The sequence below is a fragment of the Scyliorhinus canicula genome, chromosome 1 (genome assembly GCF_902713615.1).
Source record: "Scyliorhinus canicula chromosome 1, sScyCan1.1, whole genome shotgun sequence".
Lineage (NCBI taxonomy): Eukaryota > Metazoa > Chordata > Chondrichthyes > Carcharhiniformes > Scyliorhinidae > Scyliorhinus > Scyliorhinus canicula.
In genome coordinates, this window is record NC_052146.1 from 239,503,922 (window position 1) to 239,518,348 (window position 14,427).

Here is a 14,427-nt window from a genome sequence, read left to right on the forward strand (position 1 = left end):
TTGGTGCTGGAAAAGGCTGTGAAGACGTGCCAGACGAACAGGATTGCTGCAAACAATAGGTGCACTCTAATCTAAAAGTTTTGGCGCCAACATGGATGAAGAAGCCAGCGCCGTTAGTGCTGTGACGCACGTCATAAAGAAACGTGGTCCCAGTGCAGGTGGCCATTTTAAGCGGCCGACAGGAGCCGCTGCCACCATCTTGTACCACAAATGTGGCATTCGACATCCCACATTGCAATGTCCAGCCACTCAAATCGGTAGTGGATGAGCCGCAGAACAACGGCTCCACAGGCTGCACAATCAACTGGAGAGAAAGCAAAAATGTAACAGTCCAAGAAACTCAAACGAAACCGAACTAGAGGGGTTGAAGCAATCCAAAAAATAGCAACAAGAGCCACATCCAAGGAATCGTTCTTGAATTTTTTCAGTCCCACTAAAGATCCACGGTGTGGAACTTGAAGCCCAGCAATCGCGGCCAAAAAAAAGGCTGATTTTGAACTATTTTGAAAACATGTAATTCCGTGTGCAAAGTTATATTTTTCAGGTGAAAAGACTGACAATCGTGCTGAATTCCAGGCCGAATACCATAACAAAAGTTTGAAGTTGCTGATGGTGATGAAGGTGAGACAGATGATGAGCACCATGAGCTGATTGTACATCTCTTCTCCAGCAGCACAAATGAAGCTCCAGAGATAGGCCTCCAGTGGTCTGCAAGCAATCACAACGTGGTCAGGAGGAACGCTCAGACTACGCTGGACTCTGTAGAGAGCGGGAGTTTGGAGATGGCGTATGCAGAATTCAAGGCTGCTGATACTACTGACGATCAGCCAGTGAGGGAACCAGAGGTACAAGAAATCGTACCGATCTTGGAAAAACCGGCCTCGGAGATATGTGATGTCCTGCCCTAAGTTCTGGAAACGGCTCCAATGACGTACTCCTAAGAAGTCGATGACACAGAAGATGAGTGGGAGGACATCGATGAAGATGTTGATTGCTGTGACATTGTGGTTGAATTTTTCGGCGACTCTGACACTGACTCTGAAGGCGACCTAATGACCATATCATTATGCAGCACCACGAGTTTGATCGAGAAGACACAGGGCTTGGATCAGCTCAACCAGAAGCCATAGTCATCTCCAGTGATTACAACCAAGCCTCTGGTGCTCAAGCAAGCTGAGATGAGGTGACACTGTCAAAAATGGTTCCATCTTGCCGGCACCAGGGGTGATCCAGTATGCTGATGAGGCCGCAGAAATGGGCGTGCTCACACTGTCCTGAGATCGGGAGACGCCAAGACCGCTTCGGACACCTCACCACACAACACCGACCAGTGCCAAGGCAGAGGCAGCGACGAAGAAGACGACCAAGAGACACACAAGAGCACTTCAGAAAAGAAAAAAGAAAAGGAAGAAAAGTCTGGCAGAACCACCGCAATCCACCACTCAATCAGTATCTAAAGCCCTTGCAGATAACAAGCACCAACATGCCATAAAACAAAAGTGAAAGTGACTGCTGACGCAGATATGGCGGTCTTGGACAAAGGCCTTTCAACAGCACAGGGCGAAGCATAAGACAAGCAAAAAGCCGGCAAGTGAGTCAGACTCTGCAGAAGTAGGCACCTAATTGAAACTTTGATTTCTGCACAGAATACAAATGGACAATTTTTGTATAACTTGCTCACTGTATCAGTGATATACCATATCTGTATAAAATGTAATGTGGAATGTTGTCTGTAAAATAATTTTATACTGATGTTTTGTGAGGAAGGGGGATGTGGCGATATTCCTGTGGGCCATATCATAGTTGAAGGTGTAAGACCTCCAACCAGCAAGTGGCGGTACTGACACACCATGCGGTCTCAAAGTCATGTGACCTGGGGCCTGTATATAAAGATAGGCTCATCCGGCCATCTCCAGAACACAAGATAGAGGATAATAAGGCATACATGCAACAGGTCAGCAGAAGGTGTAAGTTCCAGACGAGTAGCAAGACTCCATGATAACGTGCTCAGTATCAGATTGTCATCATACCGCACGAGACACGATACTTGGTTTGGACGGATCAAAGCGTTTGGAGAGTTCTTCATAATAGTACAAGGGACCAAACACAACAACCCCGACCGAGGCTGCCCCCCCCCCCCCCCCCCCCACCTCCTGGAGGCCCCCCTCCCCCCCACCCCGAGCAGCAGGGCAGCAATCGCAGTGTCCCTGGGCTCATTGCCCAGGATCGAAGGTGGCTATTCACCTCCTCGGGTCCCACAGCGGCCCTTCCACCCGCCACCGTCACGCTTTTTAAAAGGAGCACTAATCAGCACCCGCGTGACCGGTTGCTGGAGAAGCAGTTTGATCACGGGATGCCATTAGATAGGGGGTCGCTCACATTAATTGTATGGAGATTGGGCTTAAATGGTGATTACTGGTTTCTTGCCACGCTAAGGTGGGATCCAGATTTCGCCAACAGAAGTGGGCCAGTTAGATCGCAAACAGATCGGTGCCTGGAGCGGTTCTCGATTTTGGCCTCTCTCGCAATTTAATGGCCTCGTCGTGCTCTGGCTTAAGCGCAATGTGGCCATTACATTGTGCCCTTTGTTTAGTTCATGGTTCCTTTCCAATTGGAATGTCTCTTTGGTTTAAACTGGTGCGACTATCTCGTCACCTCCCAGGTGCTTTAATCAGCCTTCTGCCCTGCTTTTTACAAGCAGCTTTGACCTGCTCCAAGGGGTGCCTGGTTAGGTGGCTCAGTGCTATTTCTTCATGGGCAGTGGTCAGGATGGCAGAGCTCATGCCTGTCACACTGACATGAGCATCCAAACTTAAGGGCAATAATCAGTTAGTTTGTCAAAGAGGATGTTGGTGTGCTCCCAGCTTCTGGATCTAGAAGAGAGAGAGGCACAATTAGGCTCTCAGCTCGCACAACCTGAACTGTTGCAGGTATCCAGCTCATTTTGTTGCCAGTCACAAAGCTGCCAGCATCTTGACAGCTGAGAACATTTCAGGGCTAACATTTGTCACTCCAGCTGGAGAGCCCCAGCCTGTACTTGGCTTAAACTCAGAGTTAAAGTTGCAGAAGGGTGACAGGTAAGTTCAGTGAAGAATTCACTATCATAGAGTTGTGACATTATCATAACTGTGAAGAACTGCAAGGGTTAATGTAATGACTAAATCAACGACTCGAGGGAGCTAGTTGTACAACTATGTATGACGTTGATGCTCAGCCTTGTGGGCGGGAGGTTGGGGAAAAAGCAAGAGAACATACTGAAGGAAAGATAGTGTGAGTGAGAGCAGATCATAGTTCATGTAATATTGTAGAGCAGGCATGTCAAAGTCGGGGGTGCGAACTGTGGGTGTGTCGCGAGCGTGTGTCGGGAGAGTCGCGGAGCCATCCGTCGCGGTGCTCCCAATTGCGCAAATCCGCGCGCAACTGCCGGCTTTTAATAATGTAGGCTGCAAGCGGCCTTTAAAATAGCCACAAACATATAAAAAAAATGCGGCCCCACTGTGCATGCACAGAGTTTTGTGCATGCGCAGAGTTTTGCGCATGTCCACCAATGAGCGGGCACGCATGCGCAGTGTGGCCGCATTTTTTAAAATCTGGTCGCTGCATTTTTGAAGGCCGTTCGCAGCCAGCATTGTTAAAAGCCTGCTGCAAAAAGTTTGGGATGAATGATGTGATCGGTTGTTTTCTGGGCCGGGATTCTCCCCTAACCGGCGGGGCGGGGGGTCCCGGCGTAGCGGAGTAGCGCCAACCACTCTGGCGTCGGGCCTCCCCAAAGATGCGGAATTCTCCGCACCTTTGGGGGCTAGGCCCTCGCCGGAGTGGTTGGTGCCACGCCGGCTGGCGCCAAAACCGGTGCCAACAGCCTTTGACGCCCGCCCCCCCCGGCATCGGGGCTGGCCGAGAGGCCTTCGCCTGTTCGCGCATACGGCGGTGCGTCAGCTGGCGCTGACGTCACCACCGGCGCATGCGTGGTAGGGGGGTTCTCTTCCGCCTCCGTCATGGTGGAGGCCGTGGCGGAAGAAAAAGAGTGCCCCGACGGCACTGGCCCGCCCGCCGGTCGGTGATGCCCCGATTGCGGGCCTGGCCACCGTCGGGGCACCCCCGGGGTCTAATCCCCCCCCCTCCCCAAGATGCCGGGGGCCCGCTCGCGCCGGCGATCCCGCCACCACCAGAGGTGGTTCAAACCACGGCGGCGGGAGAGGCCTCTCAGCAGCGGGACTTTGGCCCATCGCGGGCTGGAGAATCGCCGTAGGGGGCTCGTCGATCAGCGCGGAGGGCATGCCAATCGGCGGGGCGTGATTCCCGCCCCCGCCAATTCCTGGGTGGCGGAGAATTCCGGCCACGGCGGGGGGCGGGATTTTCGCCGGTCACCGCCGATTCTCCAACCCTGCGGGGGTCAGAGAATTTTGCCCCTGAACTTTGATGCTGATGAAGTGGAAGTCTCGTACTCCAAGAATGGCGAGTGATCCAACGATGGTTTCACGAAGCTGTAACTTCAATCAAGTAATGTCAATTTTGTTAATCTTGATTATTAAACAGTCCAAAACAAAGTGCCTGCAGGTCGTATTTGGAAGCTTTATCAATTAATTGATTTTTAAGTGTCTTTCATTTTCTTACATTTTTAATTGTAATGTTTAGATTTAATGTGGTGAACCTCCAATTTGTAGAGGATGAAAACATTTTCAGTTTCTGCAATTTTTTTTTTTAAACTTTATCAAATAACCTCCCCCCGGAACTTGTTTAAAAGAAAACAGCTTCTGCGGCTGTTACCCATGAATTTGCGCAATCGGAGACGCAGAAGATTTTTTAAAAAATTCTATGTAATATTCCCGCCTGCAGGAAGGCAGAGAGCAGGTCACGCCCCCCAAACATTGACATCATGTGCTTTGGGCAAATTGCGATTCCTCCATTTTGTCAGCAGCAAACAAGGTAAGAGAAAATGGTGGGTCGCAAAGGTCAGCGGACGTGGGTCGTAAAGGTTGGCCGGCATGGGTCGCGAAGGCAGCCGGGTTGGGTCCCGAAGGTTGGTCAGTTGGTAAAAATGGCTCCTCGGAAAAAAAGTTTGAAAAACACTGGTTTAGAGGGTAACAGGGTGGAAGCCATAACTGATTGTCGGTCTCATACCCTCTCCAATTCCTTACAGATGTCATAGTATGGGTGATATTGTGGACCTCGCAGCAGTTGCCCTCTTGGTGACGGTAGCAGTCATAGAATAGAATCATAGAATTTACAGTGCAGAAGGAGGCCCTTCGGCCCATCGAATCTGGAGAGAAGGTGGGAGAATAGCACTAAGTGAATTGTTCTTTTGGAGAGCCGGTGCAGACACCAATGGGCAGAATGGCCTCTTTCTGTGCTGGACTGATTCAGTGATTCTGCCATAAAAGTCCAAATCCAGCACTACAGGTGTTGTTTATCCATTGAGGAGATAGGTATCTCCTACTCCTCCGCAATTTTCATGGAGTTGAACCAGCTCTTCAAAGAGTCTTAGTTCACAGCTCCTTGGGAGTCGTGAACCATAGTTTGCGAGTGGAGACCGTTTAAAAGGTAAGTTCAAACGTTTCCCCTCATCCCACCACATGCCAGGTTATGTACCCCCATCCCCTCCATGGCCAATCATGCATCTTGTGCCAAGCTAAGGCACTCCCATGCCTATTGATCCATTGTATACCTTCTAGAACCAATGAGTCCTATGGTGTATAGTAGTACATGCAAAAATAAATTTTGGAAAAGTAATTCATTGAGAACTTTCCCCTATGTTAATAAAGGGGTAGCACGGTGGCACAGTGATTAGCGCTGCTGCCTCACAGCGCCGGGGCCCGGGTTCAATTCGGCCTTGGGTGACTGTGTGGAGTTTCCACTTTCTCCCTGTGTCTACATGGGTTTCCTCTTGGTGCTCCGGTTTCCTCCGACAGTCCAAAGATTAGGTGGATTGGCCATGATAAAATTGCCCTTTAGTATCCAGGGAACTGCAAGTTAGGTGGAGATGATGGGATAGGGCAGGGTAGTAGGCGTGGGTAGGGTGCTCTTTCAGAGGGTTGACACAGATCAATGGGCCATATGGCCTCCTTCTACACTGTAGGGATTCAATGAAAAGTGCCAATCCTCCAGGCCCTTTAAAGTCTCACAAACCACAAACCATTGAAACCACTTAAATTGTATAAACAAATATTGTGCAATTGACAACAGAGATCAGAGTGCGCAAGCTGTCAATCAAACAGTGTTTCTCTGGGGAGCAGGTGTTCCAGAATAGGTGTCTGGGCTCTCAGTCAAGCATATGTAATGAGGCCTCTTCCTTCAGATGTCCTTCAAATACTTTCTGGCAAGGGCTGAACCCTCATGGTAACTGGGTTATGATGTCATGATGTGCACAGCATGATGTAACACATTTGGACACACGCTTTGGTAAGTACTGGAGGACAGTTCCAAAGCGATTTAGACAGAGGAATTGTTGCTTCAAGGTTTCGGCAGTTTGCTTCATGCCATGCCTTGTTGCTAAATTTTTGTCATTATAGGTGGTCTGGCCTTGGGTTGTAAGATGGCTGAGAGGACTCATTAGCCACATATCATCCCATATTTACTGCTGGATTGCTGTTTAGATTAATAGGAAGTAGAAGGAACTGTCAAAAGGCATAGTTTATCTGTAACTTCGTCCAAGAAATCAGGCAGGACAATCCCTCTCTAAATCCATGCCAGCTATTTTTTATTTAATTGTTACTATGCAGATAGTCCTCCAGTTAAGAATAGAATCCATTATTTTAATTGTTATTGATTAGGTAGCAAGGCTTTTATTTTTATGCTTACAATTTGCCTCACACTGTGCTTGTTTCATACCAGTCCTACAGAACCTGGCCAATTAATCTTCCATGACAACAATTTGTTGTCTTCTGATCAAATAATACTGAGCTTAAAATTCTGTAAATTGGATTATAAATGAATACTTCTACAAAATATTAATCAAATCTTTCAATATTTCTGCAAATTTCAAAGGCACTTCTATCATTTGGAGCTCTGACTTTACCTCTGGCCACAATGATACAGGAAGAATCTTTCAGTATCCTGCTCAATGTCGTACCCAAAGTAATTTCTAGACTCAGGAAACAAAAAAACTTAAGAAGCCGGAACTCTGTAACAAAAACAGAAAGTGCTGGAAATATTCAGCCGGTCAAGGAGCATCAGTGGAAATAACAGATGATTTAATGTTTTGGGTGTGGACTCATTGTTCAAGCAAATGGTCAACACCCAAACTGTTAACTCAATTATTCTCTCCAAAAATGCTGTCTGAATTGTTCAATGTTTCCAGCATTTTCTGTTTTTGTTCATTTCTAATGTCCTCATTTTTATCTTGATTAACCCCTTCATTCCAACCAGTTTTTCTCTTCCCTTTTCCCTTAATAACATCTGAAATGCTTGTTTTTGTTCTTTTTAACATTCACTGTCATTGGTCTATTCATCGGTTTTGGAGATTTGGGATATTTATTTTTCATGAGTGGGCGTATGTTTAAAATCATACATTTTTACATTTGGTCAACTGTAACTGGAGGAGGATTGTTCGTTCCACCGCCCTACCCCAGCCACTATGAAGAAGTTTTATTTTTACCAAATATTTGTCCATGTCCCTTTTACTAGCTATTAGAGATTCTGTCTCACCACTGTTCGCGGAGGGACAATCAATGTCCCAACAATTTCTTACATAGACATAACTTTCCTTACTTTAAAGCTGATCTTAAATTTGTGTCCTTGAGTTCCTATCTGTCTCACAATGGAAACTGATTTTAAAAAAATGTATCTTACCAAAGCCCCTTCTCGGTTGCCAGAGGCAAACTTGGAGCTGTTGACTCGATGTCATGTACGAGAAGTCTGTACCCCCCAGCCTATCACACACATGAAGATATGAAGGCTGTGAAACTTCCTCCATTATCTTCCCTTTTGGTTTATGCTAACTCATCTCAGTTTGGTGTTCTCAAGAGTGGGTTTCATATCAAAGATGACAATACATATCAACAACTTGCATTTATACATTGCCTTTAATAAGAGAAAACAACTCATTGCAAATTTACAAAAAGATTTGATAAGGATGAATCTGAACTTGAAAAAATGGGTTGGTTGGGGTCATGCCGTAGGTTAAAATGCACAATAATCTGGAACAGGAATCAAACCCACCTCCGTCCAGCTTTAACATAGCTGGGATGAGTGGGAAACGTCAAACCTGTTTGTGGAAACCAGGGGCGGCATTCTCCCCTACCCGGCGTGACGGAGGGTCCCGGAGTAGGGGGGTGGCGCCAACCACTCAGGGGTCGCGCCTCCCCAAAGGTGAGAAATTCTCCCCACCTTTTGGGGCCAGCCCCGTGCCGGAGCGGTTGCCACCAGAAGACCGGCGCAAAAAACCGGCGCCCCCGGCAGCGGGGCTGGCCGAAAGGCTTTCGCCGGTCCGCGCATGCGCCGGCAGTGACGTCAGCGGCAGCTGGCCGCTGACGTCACTGCCGGCGCATGCACGATGTGGGGTTCTCTTCCGCTTCCGCACCTTCTCCACATTCGCTGCCCAATAGTAATACATCAGGTTCGGAAGACCCAAACCCCCTGCCTGCCTTACCCTCTGTAGCAGCACCTTTCTAACTTTGGCTACCGTCCCTCCGCATATGAACAAAGTAATCCTTCCCTCAATCTCTCTGAAAAAAGCCTTTGGCAGGAAAATCGGTAGGCATTTAAGAATAAACAAAAATCGCGGCAACACGTTCATTTTAACCGCCTGTACCTGACCCGCCAGTGGTAGAGGGAGACCATCCCACCTTGATAGATCAGCTTTCACTCTCCCTACCAAACTAGAAATGTTGTACCTGTGGACCCCCTCCCACTCCCAGGCACCCTGCACCCCCAGGTACCTAAAGTGAGTCCCTGCCCTACGGAATGGCAGTCCCCCCACCACTGCCCCTACCCCAGCCGAGACACCACAAAATACTCACTCTTGTCTAGATTTAGTTTGTACCCTGAGAAAGACCCAAACACTCGAAGCAGCTCCAATATTCCCCCTATCGACACACTCGGCTCCAACACATAGAACAGCAAGTCATTGGCATATAAGGACACCCTATGCTCTATCCCCCCCCCCCCCCCCCCCGAACTATTCCTTTCCATACCCCCAAACTTCTTAATGCGATGGCCAACGGCTCAATCGCGAGTGCAAACAGCAGGGACGGACATTGGACATCCCTGCCTAGTCCCACGGTGGAAAGAAAAGTATCTCGAGCTGATGTTGTTTGTGCGGACACTCGCCCTCGGCTCCTTATATAGTAGCTTTACCCAGTTCAAAAATCGCTCCAGAACTGCCATCAAGTACCCCATTCTGCCCAGTCAAACGCAATCTCAGCGTCCAATGCCACAACCACCTCTGTTTCCTTCCCGTCCGCCGGTGCCATAACAACGTTCAATACCCTTCTAACATTTGAAAAGAGCTGCCTCCCTCTCACGAACCCCGTCTGATCTTCACCTGTCACCTTCGGGAGGCACTTCTCTGGTCTACCTGCCAATACCTTCACCTATACTTTTGCGTCCACATTCAGAAGTGATATGGGCCTATACGACCCACACTCCTTCTGATCCTTATTTTTTTTAGCAACAGGGAAATCGATGCTCGTCCCAAAATTTGTGGCAACACCCCCTGCCCTAATGCCTCCTCAAACATCCCCACCATCAGGGGTGCCAACTTATCCTTGAATTTTTTATAATATTCCAACGGAAACCCATCCGGTCCTGCCACCTTCCCCGACTGCATCCTCCCAATCGCATCCTTTATCTCCTGCTCCACTATTGCTCCTTCTAATGTAGCTCTGTCCCCCACCCCGAACCTCAGGTACTCCAACCCATCTAGAAATTCCTGCATCTCACGGTCTCCCCCAGGTGGCTCTGACCTGTACAATCTCTCATAAAATTCCTGAAAAACCTTGTTAATCAGATCCGGAGCCACCACCAACTTCCCTGCCCTATCCCTCACCTAGTTAGTTTCCCTTACCGCTGCCTCCCTCCAGAGCTGACCTGCTATCTCCATGTTCAAAAAGTGCACCCCTTGCTCGTCTGAGTTGGCGCATCAACTTCCTGGTAGATAGTCGGCCAAAGCTCGCCTGTAGTTACTTCCTTTTTTCCAGCTTTGCTGGGTCCCCATCTTCTGCATAACTCCTACCTACCTCCAACATCTCATCTATTACCCTCTGCCGTTCCAACCTCTTCTTTTTGTCCACCCTGGCCTTAAACAAAATCACCTCACTCCTCACCACCGCCTTTAGAGCCTCCCAAACAACTGCCTTTGACACCTCACCTGTACAGCTGAAACCTACATATTCCTCAATTACCTTTTCAATTTTGTCACAGAACCCTTGGTCCGCCCCAAAAGTCCCACATCTAATTTCCACCCCGGCCTCTGCGCTACCCCCTTCTCCAGTACCTTATCCACCCAATGCGGAGCATGAACTGATACTGCAATTGCCAAGTATTCCGACCCTTTAACCCCAGCCAGCAAAGCCTTCCCCAACACGAAAAAGTCAATCCGCGAGTATACCTTATGGACTGGTGAGAAAAATTAGTACTCCCTGATGCGCGATCAGTAACTACTGAAACGAAGGAGTAGTCCGAATTGAAGACTTTAATCAACAAGATGTTTCCCCAGCAGCTCGAGTACAGAAAGAAGGTTGGCTGCTGGGAAACACGGGTTCTTATACCCCGCCTCATTGGGCGGAGCTACCTTACTTCCCGACCAATGAAATGCAAACACTTGGGCCAATGAGCAGCGAGCCTTCTCCACCAATGTAACTCACATTCCCAGGTACCATAGTACCTCTAGTCATACTACCACACTTCCATTCCCTCAGGTGCAGACGCCTCCAAGGGTCTACCCCTCCCATTTCCACCATTAGCCCAGCCAACGCCTTCGCCCCCCCCCCCCCCCCCCCCCCGATGGCACCAGAGAGCGCAGCTGTGACCTGTCCAACCTTGGCTCCTGCACCAAGTTCCAGTCCCCCCCCCGCTATCAGTTTGTGTGTGTCCAAGTCGTGGATGGCCCCAAACGCCTTCTTTGCGAATCCCACATTGTCCCAATTGGGACCGTATACACTTAACAGCACCACTAACCTCCCCTCTAGCATCCCTGTCACAATCACGTATCTACCCCCCTGATCTGCCACCACAGTCTCCATCTGGAAAAGTACTCTTTTGCTGACCATTACTGCTACCCCTTGAGCCCTTCCGTCAAATCCAGAGTGAAACACCTGACTAACCCAGCCCTTTTAAAGTCTCACCTGGTCCTTCACCCGCAAGTGAGTCTCCTGCAGCATTGCTACATCGACCTTCAAGCTTTTAAGATGCGCAAGCACCCTTGACCTCTTGACCGGACCTCCTAACCCCCTCACGTTCCACGGGACTATCCTAACTGGGGGCCTCTCACCCCCCCCACACCCTTCTTATCCACCATCATCATACCACCGGGCCCTGCCCCATGAGCCTGACCTGCCCCTATCCATTATTAACATCAAACCCCTTCACCCCTCCCAAACCCCCCCCCACATTTCCTCTCGAAAGAACATCTCCCAGCAGCAATCCCTCCACCCCCCCCCCCCCCCCCCCGCCCCCGCCACCCTCGCTCGCCTCGTAGGCCCTTCAAAACCTGCTAAACAGGCTCCAATGTCCGCAGCCCTCCTCCCACCTCACCTCCATTCACTGATCGACGTTAGTTAGCTAGCCCGGGTAGCTACCCCCGCCAAGGTATACCGTCCCCTCCCACCCAGTCCCAGAGAAAGAAAAAACAAAAACAACAATCCAACCCATACAATTCACTAAAATAAGATATAGCCGTTGCAACACAGAATGCCAATCAACCCAACCAATAACTTGATCTCTGTAACAATGTGAAGAGAAGTAAATTACGATACACGTCAGTAAAAAAGAAAGTTATAGCATTTATACATTTTGCAGCTCCCCAATCACAGTCCACAGTCTCTCTTCCAGCTCCGCTTCTCACGTCGGTCCCAAGCCTTCTGCCCTCATGAACGCCTCAGCCGCCTCCGCTGTCTCAAAATAAAAGTCTTTGGCATTATACGTTACCCTCAGCTTCGCCGGGTATACCATACCAAATCACACCCCCTTTTTGTACAGTGCCGCCTTCACACGCCCGAACGCCACTCGTCATTTTGCCAACTCCACCGTCAAATCCTGGTAAATCCGAACTCCAGCATCATCCCACTGCGCTTCTGCTTCTCCCAGCTTAACACCTTCTCCTTCATGCAGTATGTATGGAAGCAGATAATTACTGCTCTTGGTGGCTCATTCACTTTGGCCTTCGGCCTTAATGATCGATGAGCTCCGTCCAGTTCGTACCGGGACGGGTTCTCACCCTCCCCCATTAACTACGCCAACGTCTTAGCGAAGTACTCTGTTGGCCTTGGGTCCTCTGTCCCTTCGGGCAAGCCCACAATTCTCAGATTGTGCTGCCTTGAGCGGTTCTCCAAGTCCTCGAGCTTGGCTCGGAGTCCTCTGTTGTCCTCCACCATCCTCCGCAGCTCGTCCCCCATTGAGGTGACCTGGTTGCTGTGCTGCAACACTTCCTCCTTCACTTTCTTCATCTTCTTGCCCTGCTCTCTCACCTTGGCTGATGTCTTTGCCACAGCTACCCTCACTGGGGCAATTGCATCTTCCACCAATGACTTCAATGCGACCGCCATCTCCTTCCTCAAAGCCTCCATGTGCCTCGCAAACTGTTTTTCCAGCTCCACCGCCATCACCTCGGTCAGCTTCTCCACCATAATTAGTGCAACCCCACCATGCAATGCGGCATCCGCCATCTTGTCAGCACTTTTGCTGGTCCTCTCATTCAACGGTGAGCCCGCGTTTCCTCCCTTCCTAGACGCTGCTTTTCGCATCCTTTAACAACTTATTATTCTTCCTTTTTTTTTACACCCTTCTTTCCTTCTTCAATCTTTTTTTTTATTATAGAGAAACAAAAAATTCTTCCTTCAAAAAAAAAGAAAAAAAAAACTTTCACCAAGTTTCTTTAAAACTTCTTTCTCTTCTTTTTTGTATTCCTCCAGAATTTCCCTGGGACGGACTTCATTCTTCTTACAACAATTCTAGGCGGGAGCCAACCGATGTGGTTCATCGCACCCTGGCTTCTGGCCTGCCGTCTCGACCTCCGTTTGGCTCCGCTCCCGCTGCTCCGACCTCCGCGCGCGCTGGGTCCAACGCCTTAGCACCAGCCGCCAGACACCCACGCGGGGTTCCTCACCAGCTTTAAAACCGGCCCCGCTTGATGCCCCAGATGGCCCGAAAGGCTGACAATATTCCCCAAAACCCCCGAAAGCGCTGTAAATAGTGGCCACTGGCGGGAGCTCCACTCGATGCGGCCGACCCGCTCGCAAAAGCCACCGGAAGTCTCACAATTAATTTGAGTTAAATAGGAGCCCCGTGGGTTCAAAAATTATGACCTTTCAAACCAACTTCAAATCACTGGCTCCAACTGAAAGGCCCAGAATTTGCCTCATCCTTCAGCTCATAATATTTTAACAGTGTTAGCTAACAATTGTTGTGAGGTCAGTAGGAAGTCTGGGACCTTAATGAACAATGAGACCAATAGTGTGCCTCGTTAACCAATGAAACCGAAAAATGGTAAAAGAAGCTTCAGAACGACAAAGATGGAAAAACACTAAAATAGAGTCAAATTAGATACAGAAAGAGAAAGAAAGTTTGCATTAGAGGAAAAAAAGAGAGAAAGGAAACATAAGAAAAAATATATAAAATTTTAAAACCTCTTTGAATAGTTTACTTACTATCAGAAAGAGGGTTAACAGGATCAATTGTTCCCCCTCTGGGCCTCCGAGGTCTAGCACCGCAGGAATATAAAGTCAAAGGTTCCTTACACCACTAAATACCAGTACTAACTTTCTGCAGCAAGTTTAATTTGTTTAAATAGTGAAAATGCAGACAGTTCTTGCAACTCAGAGGGATCTTGACCAGATTTTACAAGATTAACCGTGGAGCGATGCAAATTGACCAGCAAAATGTGGTGCTTCACAACTCATGGCATGTCTCTTTGTCGCCAAACATTGCTCTGATTTTTACACACTAATGACAAGTTTGTTCATTGAACTTGGTTATTTTCCCAGCAGATTCCAGGCCTTCATCTCTAATTTTGATCAAATAAAGTAAGGGAAAATTTTTAATGAAATAATTTTAAAATAATCCAGTTCTATTTGAACTTTTCTGAAATAGTATTACTTTTGCCTTTCATATTTCAACGAAGTTAAAATCATATACACGGTAAAAGCACATACTGGTTTTGATTTTAAGAACAGATAAGATCTAATGTAAAGAAGGTATTCACTAGATAATAGATTATTGTTTAATACTATGAAAACATTGTGATTGTAAAAAATAGTCTCTATCTGGTGTGCC

The 14,427-nt window shown here is 48.3% G+C and overlaps 1 protein-coding gene across 2 annotated transcripts in view; it reads right to left on the reverse strand.

The window, feature by feature from the left end:
• LOC119972746 (acylphosphatase-2-like) overlaps window positions 1-14,427 on the reverse strand; it is a 187,860-nt gene that overhangs the window by 38,393 nt on the left and 135,040 nt on the right. The gene's annotated exons all lie outside the window — the stretch shown is intronic.